General features: G+C 46.4%; 1 long non-coding RNA gene across 2 annotated transcripts in view; it reads left to right on the forward strand.

Annotated features, from left to right (window-relative positions):
- The first annotated feature begins 1111 nt into the window (after positions 1 to 1111).
- Positions 1112 to 13830, forward strand: part of LOC141982700 (uncharacterized) — a 29191-nt gene continuing 16472 nt past the window's right edge. Inside the window, exon 1 of one of the 2 annotated variants that reach the window (XR_012638183.1) lies at positions 1112 to 1261. This is a non-coding gene — a long non-coding RNA (uncharacterized LOC141982700). The remainder of the gene's footprint in view (positions 1262 to 13830) is intronic. The other variant, XR_012638182.1, reaches the window with a different exon arrangement.

A 13830-nucleotide genomic window follows, 5' to 3' on the forward strand; every position in this document is an offset into this window, starting at 1 on the left:
AGCATAACTGCTGTGAGTGCCTCCAGGTGGTTGGGGCCAAGGACACTTGGGCCTAGTACGCAGAGCTGCTGCGAGTGCCTCCAGGCGGGAGCGGGGGGCCAAGGACACTTGGGCCTAGTGCGAGGGGGCTTCATCGACACTCGTGGTCTTCCATTCCCTCGAGTTACCTAGTGGCCATGCTCCAGTGTCCCCAACAGCGGGACATGGCAGCTCTTCGTTGTACATGATTACATGCGAGAGAAGGTGGCAGTGCATTCTGCATATGCTGGAACTTAACTGGGGCAGGTGCCAAGGAACAGAGTAAACCCGACATAGTCCAGTGATTCCAGCAATGGCACACCTACTCCAGTGAGCTGGTACAGACCAGATGATCAATTCCATCGGCAAGTGTGGCTTGTACATTTATTGGTGTAAGTAAGGAAACAAGAACCTCTGCCCTCAAGTAGTTGTCATTTCATCCTGAACAAGGACAACAAACATGCATGGTAACCTTTGGACGTCCTAAAGAGAAGGGGCGCATGAAGGAAGAAGCAGACAGACACATAGCTTTGGAGACATATGTACGAGTGGTTGACTTTTAACCCACAGTAGTAAGGGGGGGAAAAAACAGACTTGACTATAACAGGGTTAAAAAAAGAACTAGATAAATTCATGGAGGATAGGTGCATCATTTCATCATTGCTGGCAGCAGCGGCCGGGGGTCCCTGGGCCCTTTTAAATCACCTGGGAGTGGCAGGCGGGGCTGAGAGACGCTCTGGGGGAGGCACGCAGTGGTGGCAGGTGGGGCTGGGGGAGAGACCCGGCCCCGAACATTGGTGGAGCCAGGCCCCCGGGCCCAAGGCCGGTGTAACCATTAGGCAAACTAGGCGGCCACCTAGGGCGCCAAGATTTGGGGGAGCCAAAAAGTGGTGCCCCCCCATTTTTTTTATACTATTGCTTAGGGGCAGGTACCTGTCAGTCTCCAGCGCTCGGGCTGCGCCAGGGCCAGCAGCCTCTTCACCTCCCCTGCTTCCCCGGGGGCCACTCCTCCTCTCAGGCTCCCCGGCCGCTGCTGCCGCGGCCGCCCAGGAGGACGTGGGCGGGGGGCGCCGCCGCGGAGGAGACGCAAGGGGCCGGTCTCGGCTGGGGCCCTGCACCTGCCGGCTGAGAGCAGCAGCGGCCGGGGAGCCGGAGAGGAGGAGTGGCCCCCGAGCAAGCGGGGGAGACTCCGAGGTGAAGAGGCTGCTGGCCCTGGCGCGGCCTGAGCGCTGGAGACTGACAGGTACCTGCCCCTGCCCCTGCCCCATCCTGGCACTGCCTTCCCCCCAGCCCAGTGAGTATTACCTGCCCCAGCAGCCTCAGTGCCCTGCCCCACACTGTCAGCCACCCCAAGCTCACTGTGACACTAGCACCCCTTGGCAAAGGGCCCCCTGATCTTCACAAACAGCTGTCACCGGAGACCGGACAAACTCACTGCACCCCATATTGCCTAGGGTAATGGACACGCCGGCTTGACTGGCATTTTCCGTGTCCTTGGGGTGCACATGCAAACATACGTGACAAGGACTTGAAAGTTCTTTGGAAGCAGGGATTTTATCCTGTTGTTGAGCATTTTTCACCTATTCTCGAGTGCTGAGTATGCTTATAGAACTAGAGCCCTAATAACAGTAGAATGTATCTAATTATGCAATACACAGCTTTCTCCCGTTGGCTAAAAAGCCGGATTTTGCCACTATTTGTAGCAATTGGGTAACAGTGCTTTTGTATTCATTTGCTGTTGGCAGCTGGGTCTGTGAAATATGAATGCTTATATTTCCCCCTTCCTGCTTTTCCCCTCTCCACAATAGCCTCACTTGAGGCTTGCATAACAGATTGCTTCTTTGAAACCGGCATTTATGTCTCTTTGTTTGCTTTTCTCCTGACTCAAAACTTCAATCACCCCACTGTACCAACATGTGGGCTTTCTCATTATTCTCTGCAAGGCTTCCTCGCAGAGCTGCCGCCAGCCTTGGGCTTTCTGCTGCCCCTTGAGAAAGCAATTGCTGGTTATAAAGTAAGGTCTGAATTACATCGTTTTATTCAATGCTTGGAGATCTTGTAACCCCTTCTTTCTGTCTTTTGCTTTCCATTGCACATGAAAGAGCTGCTTATAGCCCAGCATCTCCAAATCCTGTCTGTGCCTGCAGCAACCAGTGAGAATCCCCCAGTTGACATTTTCCACTTCCGGATGCTTCTGTCAGCAAAAATATTTACTGTTTTTGCTGTTCTTTTCTTCCATTTGGCTCCATCCTTTTGCCAACAGCGGCTTGCTGCACAGAATTTTTTTTTTCTATGCCTGAAATTGCAAACTAAATTTCAGCAGGCAAAGAGCTGCAAGCAAACTGAGTGTGCAGTGCTGCAAAAATCTGTCAGATTTGCTTTTCTTTTTACTCTAGATAGAACCTTTCACTCAGGGGACATCGAACAGGAATCTGAATCAGACATGCCAAACCTGTGAGAAAAAAACAGAAATTTGGCTTGTTTTTGGCTTAATTGGCTCCTCAGTTGCTTGTTGGCTAATTTTTGGCTTGTAGCTTGTTTGGCTTGTATCTTGCTGGTTCTTTTTTTTGACTGGCTCCCGGCAAGCAGAGGCAACGGGGGGAGAAAATCAGGGGTGCACAGCGGGTCCACCACAGTCCCAGACTGCATGCCGGGGGGATCTAGTCACATAGAGTGTTGGGGTTCTTAGGGGTTGGTTTGTTTTGGCCTTGTTTTGAAAGGGGATTAGCTTGATTTTTGGCTTATTGTGAAAGTCGGGGTGCTTATTTACGGCATGTAAGTTGGCAACTGTGATCTGAATGTACCGGCTTTGCAGAAATGTTGTTATTTAAGTTTGCATTTTGATGCCTAACCTTTCTCTCATTGAAGGCAAAGGTTAAACACTCTTGGACTTCATTGTGCCCTTAAATTTTCAATATAAAAGTAGTTCCAAGGGAATAAATTAAAAGTACATTGAGGGGGATAATGTGGAGACATCTCTGCACTACTACATCTGGTAAACGTTATCAGGCAGAGGTCTCAGCAGCTTTGATTTAGGTCAGCCAGCATTAAAGGCAAATCGGGAGTGTTAGCTTTCTGTTCCAATAGAGAACAAACTAATCTGTCATAAACTTCAGGTCTCCACCTGCCCTACTCAGAGGTCATTATGCAAAGGAGACAAAGTATGGGGGGGGGCGGCATGTTGTGCTTAGCACAATTCTCGCGGTTTGTTCTTCTGCTTCATGGATGGCAGCTGTAGGGCTCCGAGAGAGAGGGACCCACTTGTTCAAATATTTTGAATAATAAAGATGTTAGTTTAATAAATCTCTGGGAGGAGAGAAAGGAAGACGAATTCCCCTGGTTCAGTGCTTCCCCTTTGAACCTTGCATATGTGCGGTTGAAGGTTAATGACCTCTGAGTGAGGGCAAGTGAAGATCTGTCTCCTACGATAGATTTCTTCTCTTTTTTTTTCCTCAGACTTGAAAGCAAACACCACTGATTCCTTCCCATCTGCTCCCCAAAGAAAGAATAATCTGATGTAAAGCCCTGAAAACTCTCTCTGATAACGTTTGCCAGGTGTTGCCCAAGGTATTTGTCAACTCAGGCTGATCCTCCAGCCTCTTTACCCTCATCCCTAAGAGACTTTTGTATTTGAAAGCTATCAAACCAACTGCCAAACAAATGATGAACCTTGACTTTGTTACCTTTTGATCCTCGTTCCTTAGGATCGTTCCCTTGGATATTTTAGCTTGTGTTGTTTAGCACTACAGCAGATTCCACTATTAGTACCCAGCCTGAGTTGCCATCCGACAGTTGCTAGCCCTGAAAGGCAGGTTTGCCAAACTGCATGCAGAGAAGGCAGCACTACGAACATGGCCTTCCCTGGCTGCAACTCTGCTTATGAGCAGGGCAGCAGTGGGGAGGGGATGCCAGGGCTTTCCACAGGGAGTGCCAGCAGTGGGGCCCATGGATCTGCTTGGTATCTCTCCCTGTACTCTCTGGGGTTTGGGGCTTAGCATGTCCCAGAACTTCCTTCCCTGGGTGCAGCCCCCTCGCAGGGTACTGCCTGGAGTGTGCAGGGAGAGGTACTGGGTAGCCCTGGCATCTAGGCTGCAGCCCCCTTCCTGTGATTGCCCTGCCCCCGCCCCCCAAGCCCACAGCCCTGTACCTCCTGAGCAGTCCCTGCCCGCAAGCAGGTTTGCAGGGCTGCATCCCCAGAAGGAAGCACTAGGATGGATTGAGCACCTGCTACAGGCAGGTTCACAGAGCTGCCACCAAGGAAGGGCCATCCCAGCACTTCCTTCTGGGACTGCGGTTCCACAAACCTGCCTGCAGCTGGGACATTTCTTCCAATACAATGGTTGCCAATAAGCGGCATCCCAGTGCCAATATCCAAATCAGTCATTGAGATGGAATTGGTTCCCACCAAAATGTTGCAATTAACCAGAAGTGGTCATTATCTGGGTTGCTATTAAGCACAATCTACTGGTACCATTAATCCAGGTGTCCATATCTTGCTATATTAGAGATATTTCCAGGTATTATCTTTGTTCTTTTTCATGCAGTCCTGAATAGCGTGTTGGGTTAAGTCAGTAATTCTATTTCTGGTGGACACGAAGGAGGTTCTTATTAAAGCACTGGACTGGGACTCGGCAGAACCGAATCCGGTCCTGGCTCTGCCACAGGCTTCCTGCATGACCGTCTGTCTCTGGTCCTCTGTCTGTAGTGCAGGGACAACATTTCCATAGCCTCAGAGACGGTAAAAGGAGGAACACATCAATGTTTGTGAGATGCTCAGGTACTATGATGCTGAGCCCAAATAAGCACCTAGAGAGATAAATGATTATCTCAGTGAAATTGTCCTGATTAATAGCTGCACAGGGAATCTAGCTGTTAGTTGTTATCTGAACCTGAAAAAAATCCCCAGAGAATATGGGAGACTCAATTACCTGATTTTTTTTAATTTTTGAGCCAGATCCTAAAAAACACTTATGCATGTGCTAGTCCCATTGACTTCAGTGGGAGTACTCAAGGGCATAAAGTTGCTTACATATATAGGTGTTTGCATGATTGAGCCCTTAATGAATTATTCTTGCTTTCTCATGGTATCAGTAATCAAATGATTTATATAAGTTAAGCAGTCTGCAAATAGATCAAGTATTTTGATCAGCCACTTAACTTTCTTAACATATGGAAGTTGCTGTGGAAGTATGCTGTGGAAGTTTAAAATCAGAGATGTTTGTAACAGAATAACATTTGGTGCCAGCCAGTTGCGTTATATTACCACCGCCACTACACTGTGGCTTGTTTTATACAAACTGGGGATACAAAACATGGTTTTATATCACATGTGTAAACCAAGATTTTATTAAAATAAAAAAGATAATTAAGAACAATGCAGAAAAATCTAATATTGAGCCAAATTCTTTTTCTAATCATTTACAATACTGTAGCTCAGCAGTTTCCAGCATCTCATGTCATATCCTCCATTTCAGATTTATCAGTTATTTGGACACCAAGAAACACCCAGTAAATATTTCCTGACTTTAAGCTGTTGATATAAAGATGACAGATACTCCAGCATCCAGTAGTCTCAGGCTTTCCTATATCTTAAGAACATAAGGACGTCTATACTGGGTCAGAACAAAGGACCATCTAGCCATCCTGTCTTCCGACTGTGGCCAATGCCAGGTGCCTCAGAGGGAATGAGCAGAACAGGTAATCATCACCTGTCGCCCATTCCCAGCTTCTGGCAAACAGAGGCTAGGGACACCATCCCTGCCCATCCTAACGAATAGCCATTGATGAACCTATCCTCCATGAATTTATCCACTTCTTTTTTGAACCTGTTATAGTCGAGGCCTTCACAACATCCTCTGGCAAGGAGTTGTACAGATTGATTGTGCACTGTGTGAAAAAATACTTCCTTGTGTTTGTTTTAAACCTGGTGCCTATTCATTTCATTTGGTGACCCCAGCAGCTCCCATTGGCCTGGAGCGGCGAACCGCGGCCGCTGGGAGCCACAATCGACCGAAGCTGCGGACGCGGCAGGTAAACAAACCGGCCAGGCCCGCCAGGGGCTTTCCTTGCACAAGCGGTAGAACAAGTTTGGGAACCACTGATCTAGTCGTTTTATTCAAACCCAGTTTAAGTAAACGAGTCCGGCAGGGAAGTCTGGGTAAGAAAGGTGATTAAACTACTGCCTTGATGCAGGCTGTCAATGACAAGCACTTTTTCAAAAGGAGAGATGAGGCTTCAGGTTGGCGCAAGTAGCCTGGCTTTTCCCCTCTCTCTATACAGCACACACCGAACTCCCTTCCCTGCAGAGGAGACTATCTGGCAATTGGCTATACCCGTTCCATGTTCAGTTCCCTTGGGGAATGGTATTAGTGCTTCAAGGTGAAAAGGGGAGTGTGTGTCATGGGGGCAGTGGCAGCAGCAGGGTGAGGAGGCGAGCCAGCTGAACAGCAGGTGGGGGGGGCTCGTGGCAGATGGGGAAAGGGTCTGGCAGGGGTGTGTGAAGAGGCCAGCAGCAGGTGGGTGAGCGGGGGAGGTGGTGAGCAGGGAAAGGGATCTTGGTGAGGGGGTGAAGAGGTGAGTGGCGAGTCAGTTGTGGGTGGCGGCGGGGCAGAGCAGGGGTAGAGTGTGGGCAGAAGAGGCAGGACAAGGAGCTTGCTTTCCCCAGGGGAAGTTTCACCCACTGCCCATGTGTGCCAAATATGATTATTTCACCGTTACCTGGGTCTTCCTTCCTCAGCTTGTGTTTGTCACACCCCCGTGTCTGTAGAGATCTCTACTCTACTTCTTGCCTCAAACAGCTTGCAGTCTAAACGAGAGCTGGGCAGGAAATGCTCTTCCCCAGCCCATGAAAATTTTCCTGTTCCACATCAGGGCAAAACTGAGATCTTTGGAACATTTTCACAACAACAGTGTGAGAGAACGTGCATGTCCCCACTCCAACTAGCCAGTAGCCTGGTGTCAGTGCACTCTCCAGGGAAGCAGGAGACTCAGGTTCAAGTCCCTGCTCTGAATCAGGCATATTGCAGGCAAGTGCCCTAACCACTGGGCTATTCTCGCTCTCTGAGTCAGACTACAAATTACATCCTGGACCTGACAAACCTTTCCTGTGGAAAGTTTGATCCAAACAAGCGTGTTCCCAGGAAAAGGTTTGGTTTTGCTGAATTGGCAATTTCTGACCAACAAAAATTTTGTTGGAAAATTCTTGACCAGCTCTAAACCTATGATAAGAGGCAATGACTTTTTAAAAACATTTTTATCTATTATGATATGGACTACACGCAGTCATCATATCAATGTAGCTGTTTTGGTTAGATTTGATACCAATGTAGTTAAAGTGGTACAACCCCCTAGTGCAAGCAGAGTTATATCACTATGAAGTGGCTTATACCAGTCTAGTTTATTTTGATAAATTTCCAGGAATAAGCCACATCAGTGTAAGGCACCTTTCCTTATAACTGCATCCACTCTAAAAGTTGTATTAATTTATCTATAGTGGTTTCCAAATGGATATAGTTAAAGCAGTACAAAAAGTGTGTGTAGACAAGCCATGTATGTGTGTAAAGGGAATGCCTCACACAGTGGGGCTCCAATCCTCGACTGGAGATTATTATTTGTATTGCAGTGTCATCAAGACAATGAACAGCAGCAGCAGCCTGGGAATCAGGTTTTGTGTTATTTTATCAATCTGATATGCGGGTTACTTTATTAGAATTCTTAAATGTGGCAAAGGTGTCTGTCACTTTAATGAATCTTTGCAGTCCCCATCTGTTTGATTTTAATTTAATCCACACCCCTTGGGCTCAAACCCCACGTTTCAAAATGTATTTTTAACTCCTAATAAAATCTCTATAGCGGGGCCATGTTTAGCACTGCAGTTCAGGGGCTGTCTGCATTGAATTTATAAACCTTGGGGGTGTAGCTCAGATTAGGGACTCCTGAGTTGAAATCTGACACACTTGCTGTCAAGGCCAGAAGCGGATATTTTTTAAAGGATTTGAGGAGGATGAGGACAAGGATCTGATCCTCATTTTTTGGGCTGAATATTTGAAATAATGTTCACGATGAGTGCTTAGGGGTCAAAGCTAAAGTGGAACAGTGTGCTAATATTTTCAGTTCCATTCCAACACCATGCACTCCATTCTCCTTCCCTATGCCAAGCATCTCCCTGCCTCCCCCAGCCACCAGCCTCCCCTTAAACAAGCATGCTTGGGAGCTGAAAGCTTTATAGCTTGCTCAGAATAGGAATCATCTCTAAACCGTCACCAGCTTTGGAGCTGAGGACACACACAGTTATTTACATGGGTAGGCCAATAAGGTTCCAAGATACCGCTCTGCAAAGCAGGGGACTGTCTGAAATGGTTAGGAGGAAAGCCATGATCTAATCAACATGCACATGTGGACTAGAAAACCTCACCATCAGGTCCCTCTACCACATCAAATCATTTGTATTGGAACAGGAACTATCTATTCCTTTTAAATCTTTGACTACTTTTTTTTAAAGTTACCTTCCCACTGCTGGTCCATAGAGTTGAAGAGGGGAAAAGAGAAGCTCCTTACCCAGTTCAGCTGGCTGTGAGCCACCGTTTCCTCCAGCTGAAGGGTGGGAGGTACAATATGAAAATAAAGTCTGCCTCTTCTTCTCAACTGACTGGCAAGAACAGCCTGAGCAGGGCATAAAAGAACAAGGAGCTTGGGTTGGCTCTCATCCATCCTGCTAATTGGCAGGAGTGGATCTTCAAAGGAGAAGCGGAGCTGCCAGACCCTGCATCCATCAACTGATTGGTGAGAGCAAAGTTTCAAAAGTTTTCCCCCTGAGCAGCACAATGGAATGGAGCCAGCAGCTCCGCAGCATCCTTGAAGTCTTGCTCAGGCCGATGCTGAGGAGAGAATGGAGGCAGTGCTTTCGAGAAGTCATAATTTTAAAACTCTCAGAAGTGCTGTGGGCCAAATTCTGATCTCATTTAGGCTGGTGCATGCGAGAAGAAACTCTGCTGACTTCACTGGCTTTGCACTGGTGTGAATGTGTTTAGAATCTGTCTCTGTCCTGTCCAAAGTTCTGTAGCTGTGACGGCCAGGTCAAAAAACCAAAATACAATGACAATATTTTGTTTTTGAGACAAAAGGTGGGTGAGGTAATATGTTTTGTTGGACCAGCTTCTACTGGTGAGGCAGACAAGCTGTTGAGCTTACACAGAGCTCTTCTTCAGGGCTGGGAAACTTACTTTTGTTATATACTTGTATTTTGTTTTGGCATCTGGTCAACTCATTCATCTTAGTGGGGCCGCACAGCTTGTAACCATTGGCATAGAACCTGGCCTACTACATATCAATATTTTAAAAACTTATTTTTCAGGCAATTATTTTGTACATAGAACACACAACCTCAACAGACACTCATATCCATCACTAATAGAGCACATGCATTGTCAGACAAAGGCTCAGGCAGGCACATATTTGGGGGCAAATCTGGCCTTTAGTTATGCCTGTGCAGGATCAGAAGCCAATGAAATTGCATGAGTGAGGGCAGATTTTGGCCTTTTAACTTATATGCACACTTTTCAGGAGACTGCCTCAACATGTTGGAACTAGTGTGGTCAGCATCTCTCTCAAGTTATTGTACATGTAGCCATGCAAATGATACTTGCACTTAACAGCTCTCTCTCGCTATAACACTTTTAGGGCCTGATCCAACTCCCTCTAAAAATCAGTGGAAAGAGCCATTTGTAACTTTTCTTCCTCCTGGTATTACTCAAACACTGAGATGAAGTTCTACCGTCCTTAAATGAGCAAAACTCCCAGGGAAGATTGCAGAATTTGGCCCTCACTAATTAATCCTCCCCGAAGCCCTCTAAAATAAGGAAGTACCATCAATCTCATCTGCAGATTGGGAGACTGAGGCAGGGAGGTTAAGAAACTAATCCAAAGTCATAGGTGAAGACATTTTTGGAGCTAGGACTAGACCTCAGAAGGTCCATGCTCCCGAGAACTAAGTAACTGGGCTATGCACATATTCCAGTTACTGTGGCACGTGACATGGCGTGGACCTCCTCAAGGGAGAAGTCAGTTAGCTGAGCCCTGTACTGAGCCAATCAAATAATTAACATGGCTAGATAAACTATATTAATTCATAGGCCCTGGTTCAGCAAGGTACTTAAGGCACCTTCATAGTCCCATCATATGCTTAAAATTAGGCACATACTCTCATATCTTGCTAAATGAGGTCGATAAGGAAAATTTTCCTTTAAGAAAAAAAATATACATCTTTATTGACAAATGTAAAATCCCTTTGGCACTTGTACAGATTCTTAATCCAATTGCTACATCTGTGCTGTTAAGACTTAAATCACTTTGCTTTCAATGTAACAAGATTTCTTGTTTTTAATCAAATATGTACAGTAGCATTACTAAATGTTTCAGATCCATTGTGCATCTGGTACCTAATTGGCATGAAATCTTGATCAGGCGTAAACTTTTTGGAGTTCTCTAGCAATCCCATCCATGTTATAGAAGTAGCAGAGACTAAATACAAGACACCAGTTTTAAAAACAAGAACATGTAACTCTAACATGAACAAAAGTAAATTGTTTATACTCTGGCTCAAAAACATGACATTCAAACCCCATTCAAAATTAGCCCCACAAAATCAAGCTAAATTAATAGTTCATATCAGAGTTGGCTTCACTTCAGGAAAATTTCTCTTGCCTTTGTAAACACAGCTGAGCCTCCATTTCCCCCACCCCCTTCCTATTGGCAATGTACTTTGGTGCTGCTAAATAAGGATGTCTCAACAGTCTCTCCTTGTACAGTAATTTCCAAGCTTTCAGCATCAGCGTATGTCTGACAGCTATCCTAGCTTTGCTCAGCACACAGGAAATAAGTGTACAGAACGTGTGCTGATAAAATGTTAGTTCTTTAGTCAGGATTTTATTAGGATAAACAATTTGCTGTGTTACCTCTGGGGGATTAATCTGGCATGACAGAAAGCCCCTTTGTCATCATGGTCCTGTCAATATTTCCATTACCAAATCCCATATTTCTGGATAGAATTAAATAGGACACACTCACTCCAGGATAAAATCCAGCAGATTCCTAACAAGAAAAATCTCCCCCCTCCCCCATAAAATATTGTATCTGCCTATTTTTATGTCCCAGAAGTCCAGTACAGTACCTATTGCTCAAAAGTAGCTACATGTTTCCAAAATGTAGATTAGTGTCTTTGGCTATTTAACTTGGTCTTGTTTCTCAGAACCCCTAAGTATTGAGGATTTCCTTATTCTGTAATCCCTCTCCATTCATTTGTACCCCCATGAGTCATTTTACCACAAAGTGACAGGTTTGGACTCACTACACTAGCACCTCCTGCTGGTCATCTTGTGAATCAGCTCCCCACATTGGTACACCAACTCTTGGTGGTGTCTCACCCACCATCACTTCATGTCACTTCAAGGACCACAGTGTCCTCTTCAGGACACAGCCCTCTGACTGTGTGACACTCCTTCCAACTTCCTCAGGGGCAAGCAAGGTGGGGCGGGGGGAGGGGAACCCAGGCCCGCCCACTACTCTGGGTCCTAGCCCAGGACCCTGTAGATAGTGGCCATGTGCTGCGTCCCCTCCAACCTCTCAGTCTATTTCCCTGGGCCACTTCCCCACAGCCCCAGTAGCTTCTTCGCCCTTGCCACCAGCCAGGAATGGTCTCTTGCTCCCCCGGTCCCTGCTAGCAGCACTGCTCTGTCCAGAGTGATGGCTTTCTTCTACCCCCAAGGCAGCTAGTCCTCCCTCCTTGAACTCCAAGGAGCAACTGAACCTGCTTTGCCCTGCAGCTCTTCTTATATGGGCCTGCCACACCCTGATTGGCTGCTCCTCATAGTCCCTTTTCTATTGGCTGCTTTCGCACAGCCTCCCTAGACATCCCTTACAGGCCAGTGTGGGGCAGATGCCCCATCACACACAGTCAGAAACCTTTGCACCAAGAAGACTGGTGACTAACTCCCTTCTGAGTCAAACCATTTCACTCTTTACATTTGCTAAAAGAGATCATTGTTAAACAGCTTCAGAGTCCTTCATATGCTAGCTAATTGGAACTAAGGGTCAGGAATCAGTTAGGGCCTGATCCAAAGACTACTGAGGTCAGTGGAAATATTCCTATCAACTTCAGTGGGCTTTGGATTACATCCTTATTGAGGCCCAGAAAATTTATGTTTGAGGACAGTCCCAAAAGCAGTGGGTCCCTCATATGGAGTGGCTTGCCATTTTCTCTTGTCATTGACAATCACTGTTGGAGTGAATGGTGAAAGCCATCAGGTCTTTTTAACATACTGCGCTAGTCCTATAGTTAGCTGCACTCACTGTGTGAGTGGTCACATGGTGTGCAATGGCAGACCTGCCGTGGAAGATGAACGTTGTGTGGGCAATAGGACAGCTGTGTGTAAATGTATATTACCTGGTCTTGAGAAGGTGCTAGGCAAAACACCCATCAACTTCACTGGGGTTAGGATTTCACTCCAGGTCCTTAGTTACCTACCAGAGAGTTTTAAAAAGCATTTAATCCTCACATGCCACAGGTGGGAATTTCAAAAGGATAAGTCCTGGCTCTGCTTCCATTGAAATCAGCAGTAAAATTCCCATTAGCTTCAAGGAGAGCATAGTAAGACCAACAGTGAATGCTTTTGAAAAATTCCATGCCACACGACTTTCAGTCGCTGAAGAACAGAAGGACACCATGAATATTATTCATGCAGAGTTTCTATATGTTAATACACAGATGTCCTGAAAGTTTCCATTCAGAACAGTGCTTTTAGTATGAAACCTTCACATTTTATTTTTTGCATATCTTAATATGAGAAAGCAAGGGCAGCTTTAGTATCAACCCCAGATTTCAGATCCTCAGCTAGGTCAGATCCACAAAGTGCCGTGGAAGCCGATTTATACCATCTGGGGAACTGAACCCTAATTTCATTTCCTTCACACATTCCTGCATGAGCGGAGCTGGCTGTGAAACAAAGATCTCATTCACATGCCGGTGGTGGAACCTAGTTGGTTTTTAAATGTGGCATTTAATGATGAGAAGGCAAATGTGTTAGTGGACCAAGGGAAAAGATAATTGCAGACAGATTAACCATAACTCCAGAAGTGATGTCATCTAAACACCAGTGTGTATTTTCTGATGCATCACATATATTAAGTACACGTTTAAGTCTTTACGTGCCGCAGGAAGACAGTAAAGTATCTGAGGCTGGGAAATGGGATCTATTTGCTTTCTTACCCATTGGTTTGCAAGTGCCTTTCATTAATTTGGCTTTTCATGACTTGGAAAATCAAGCCAATTTGTTCTTTAATCTAATCTAAGAAATTATTTTGTTCAATAAGCCATTGTCGCTTCCATACAAGGAATAACACTCTTGACTTCAACAGCATTGCATCCAGTCATACAGCCAGATTTCATAACTCCCCACTGAATTACATCTGGGTAAAACAGAGGGCCAGATTGTATTTAGTAATCTGTGAGTACACAAGAGGGAGGGTTTGAAGAATTTTCCTCTCCTCAGCATGCCTGCACAGTGGCTAGCCACTGGAGTGGGGAGCATAGGAACTGTGCTGGTCTGTTCCTGCTATCAGACTTCCCTAAGGCTGAGAGCATGGGTGGCCGGTGACCCGGCCGTTGGGGGAGGGTAGCATCTGGCCTGCCCCTCCCCATCTGCCCCCCAGCTCCTCAGGAGCCCATAGCCCCCCACTGCGGCTCCGGCCCCAGCGCTGGGTGGCCAGGGGGCGAAGCTCTAGCCCCAGCGTGCCAGCACTCCCAGCCCCGGTGCACCA

Source organism: Natator depressus, chromosome 1 (genome assembly GCF_965152275.1).
Source record: "Natator depressus isolate rNatDep1 chromosome 1, rNatDep2.hap1, whole genome shotgun sequence".
Classification (NCBI taxonomy): Eukaryota; Metazoa; Chordata; order Testudines; family Cheloniidae; genus Natator; species Natator depressus.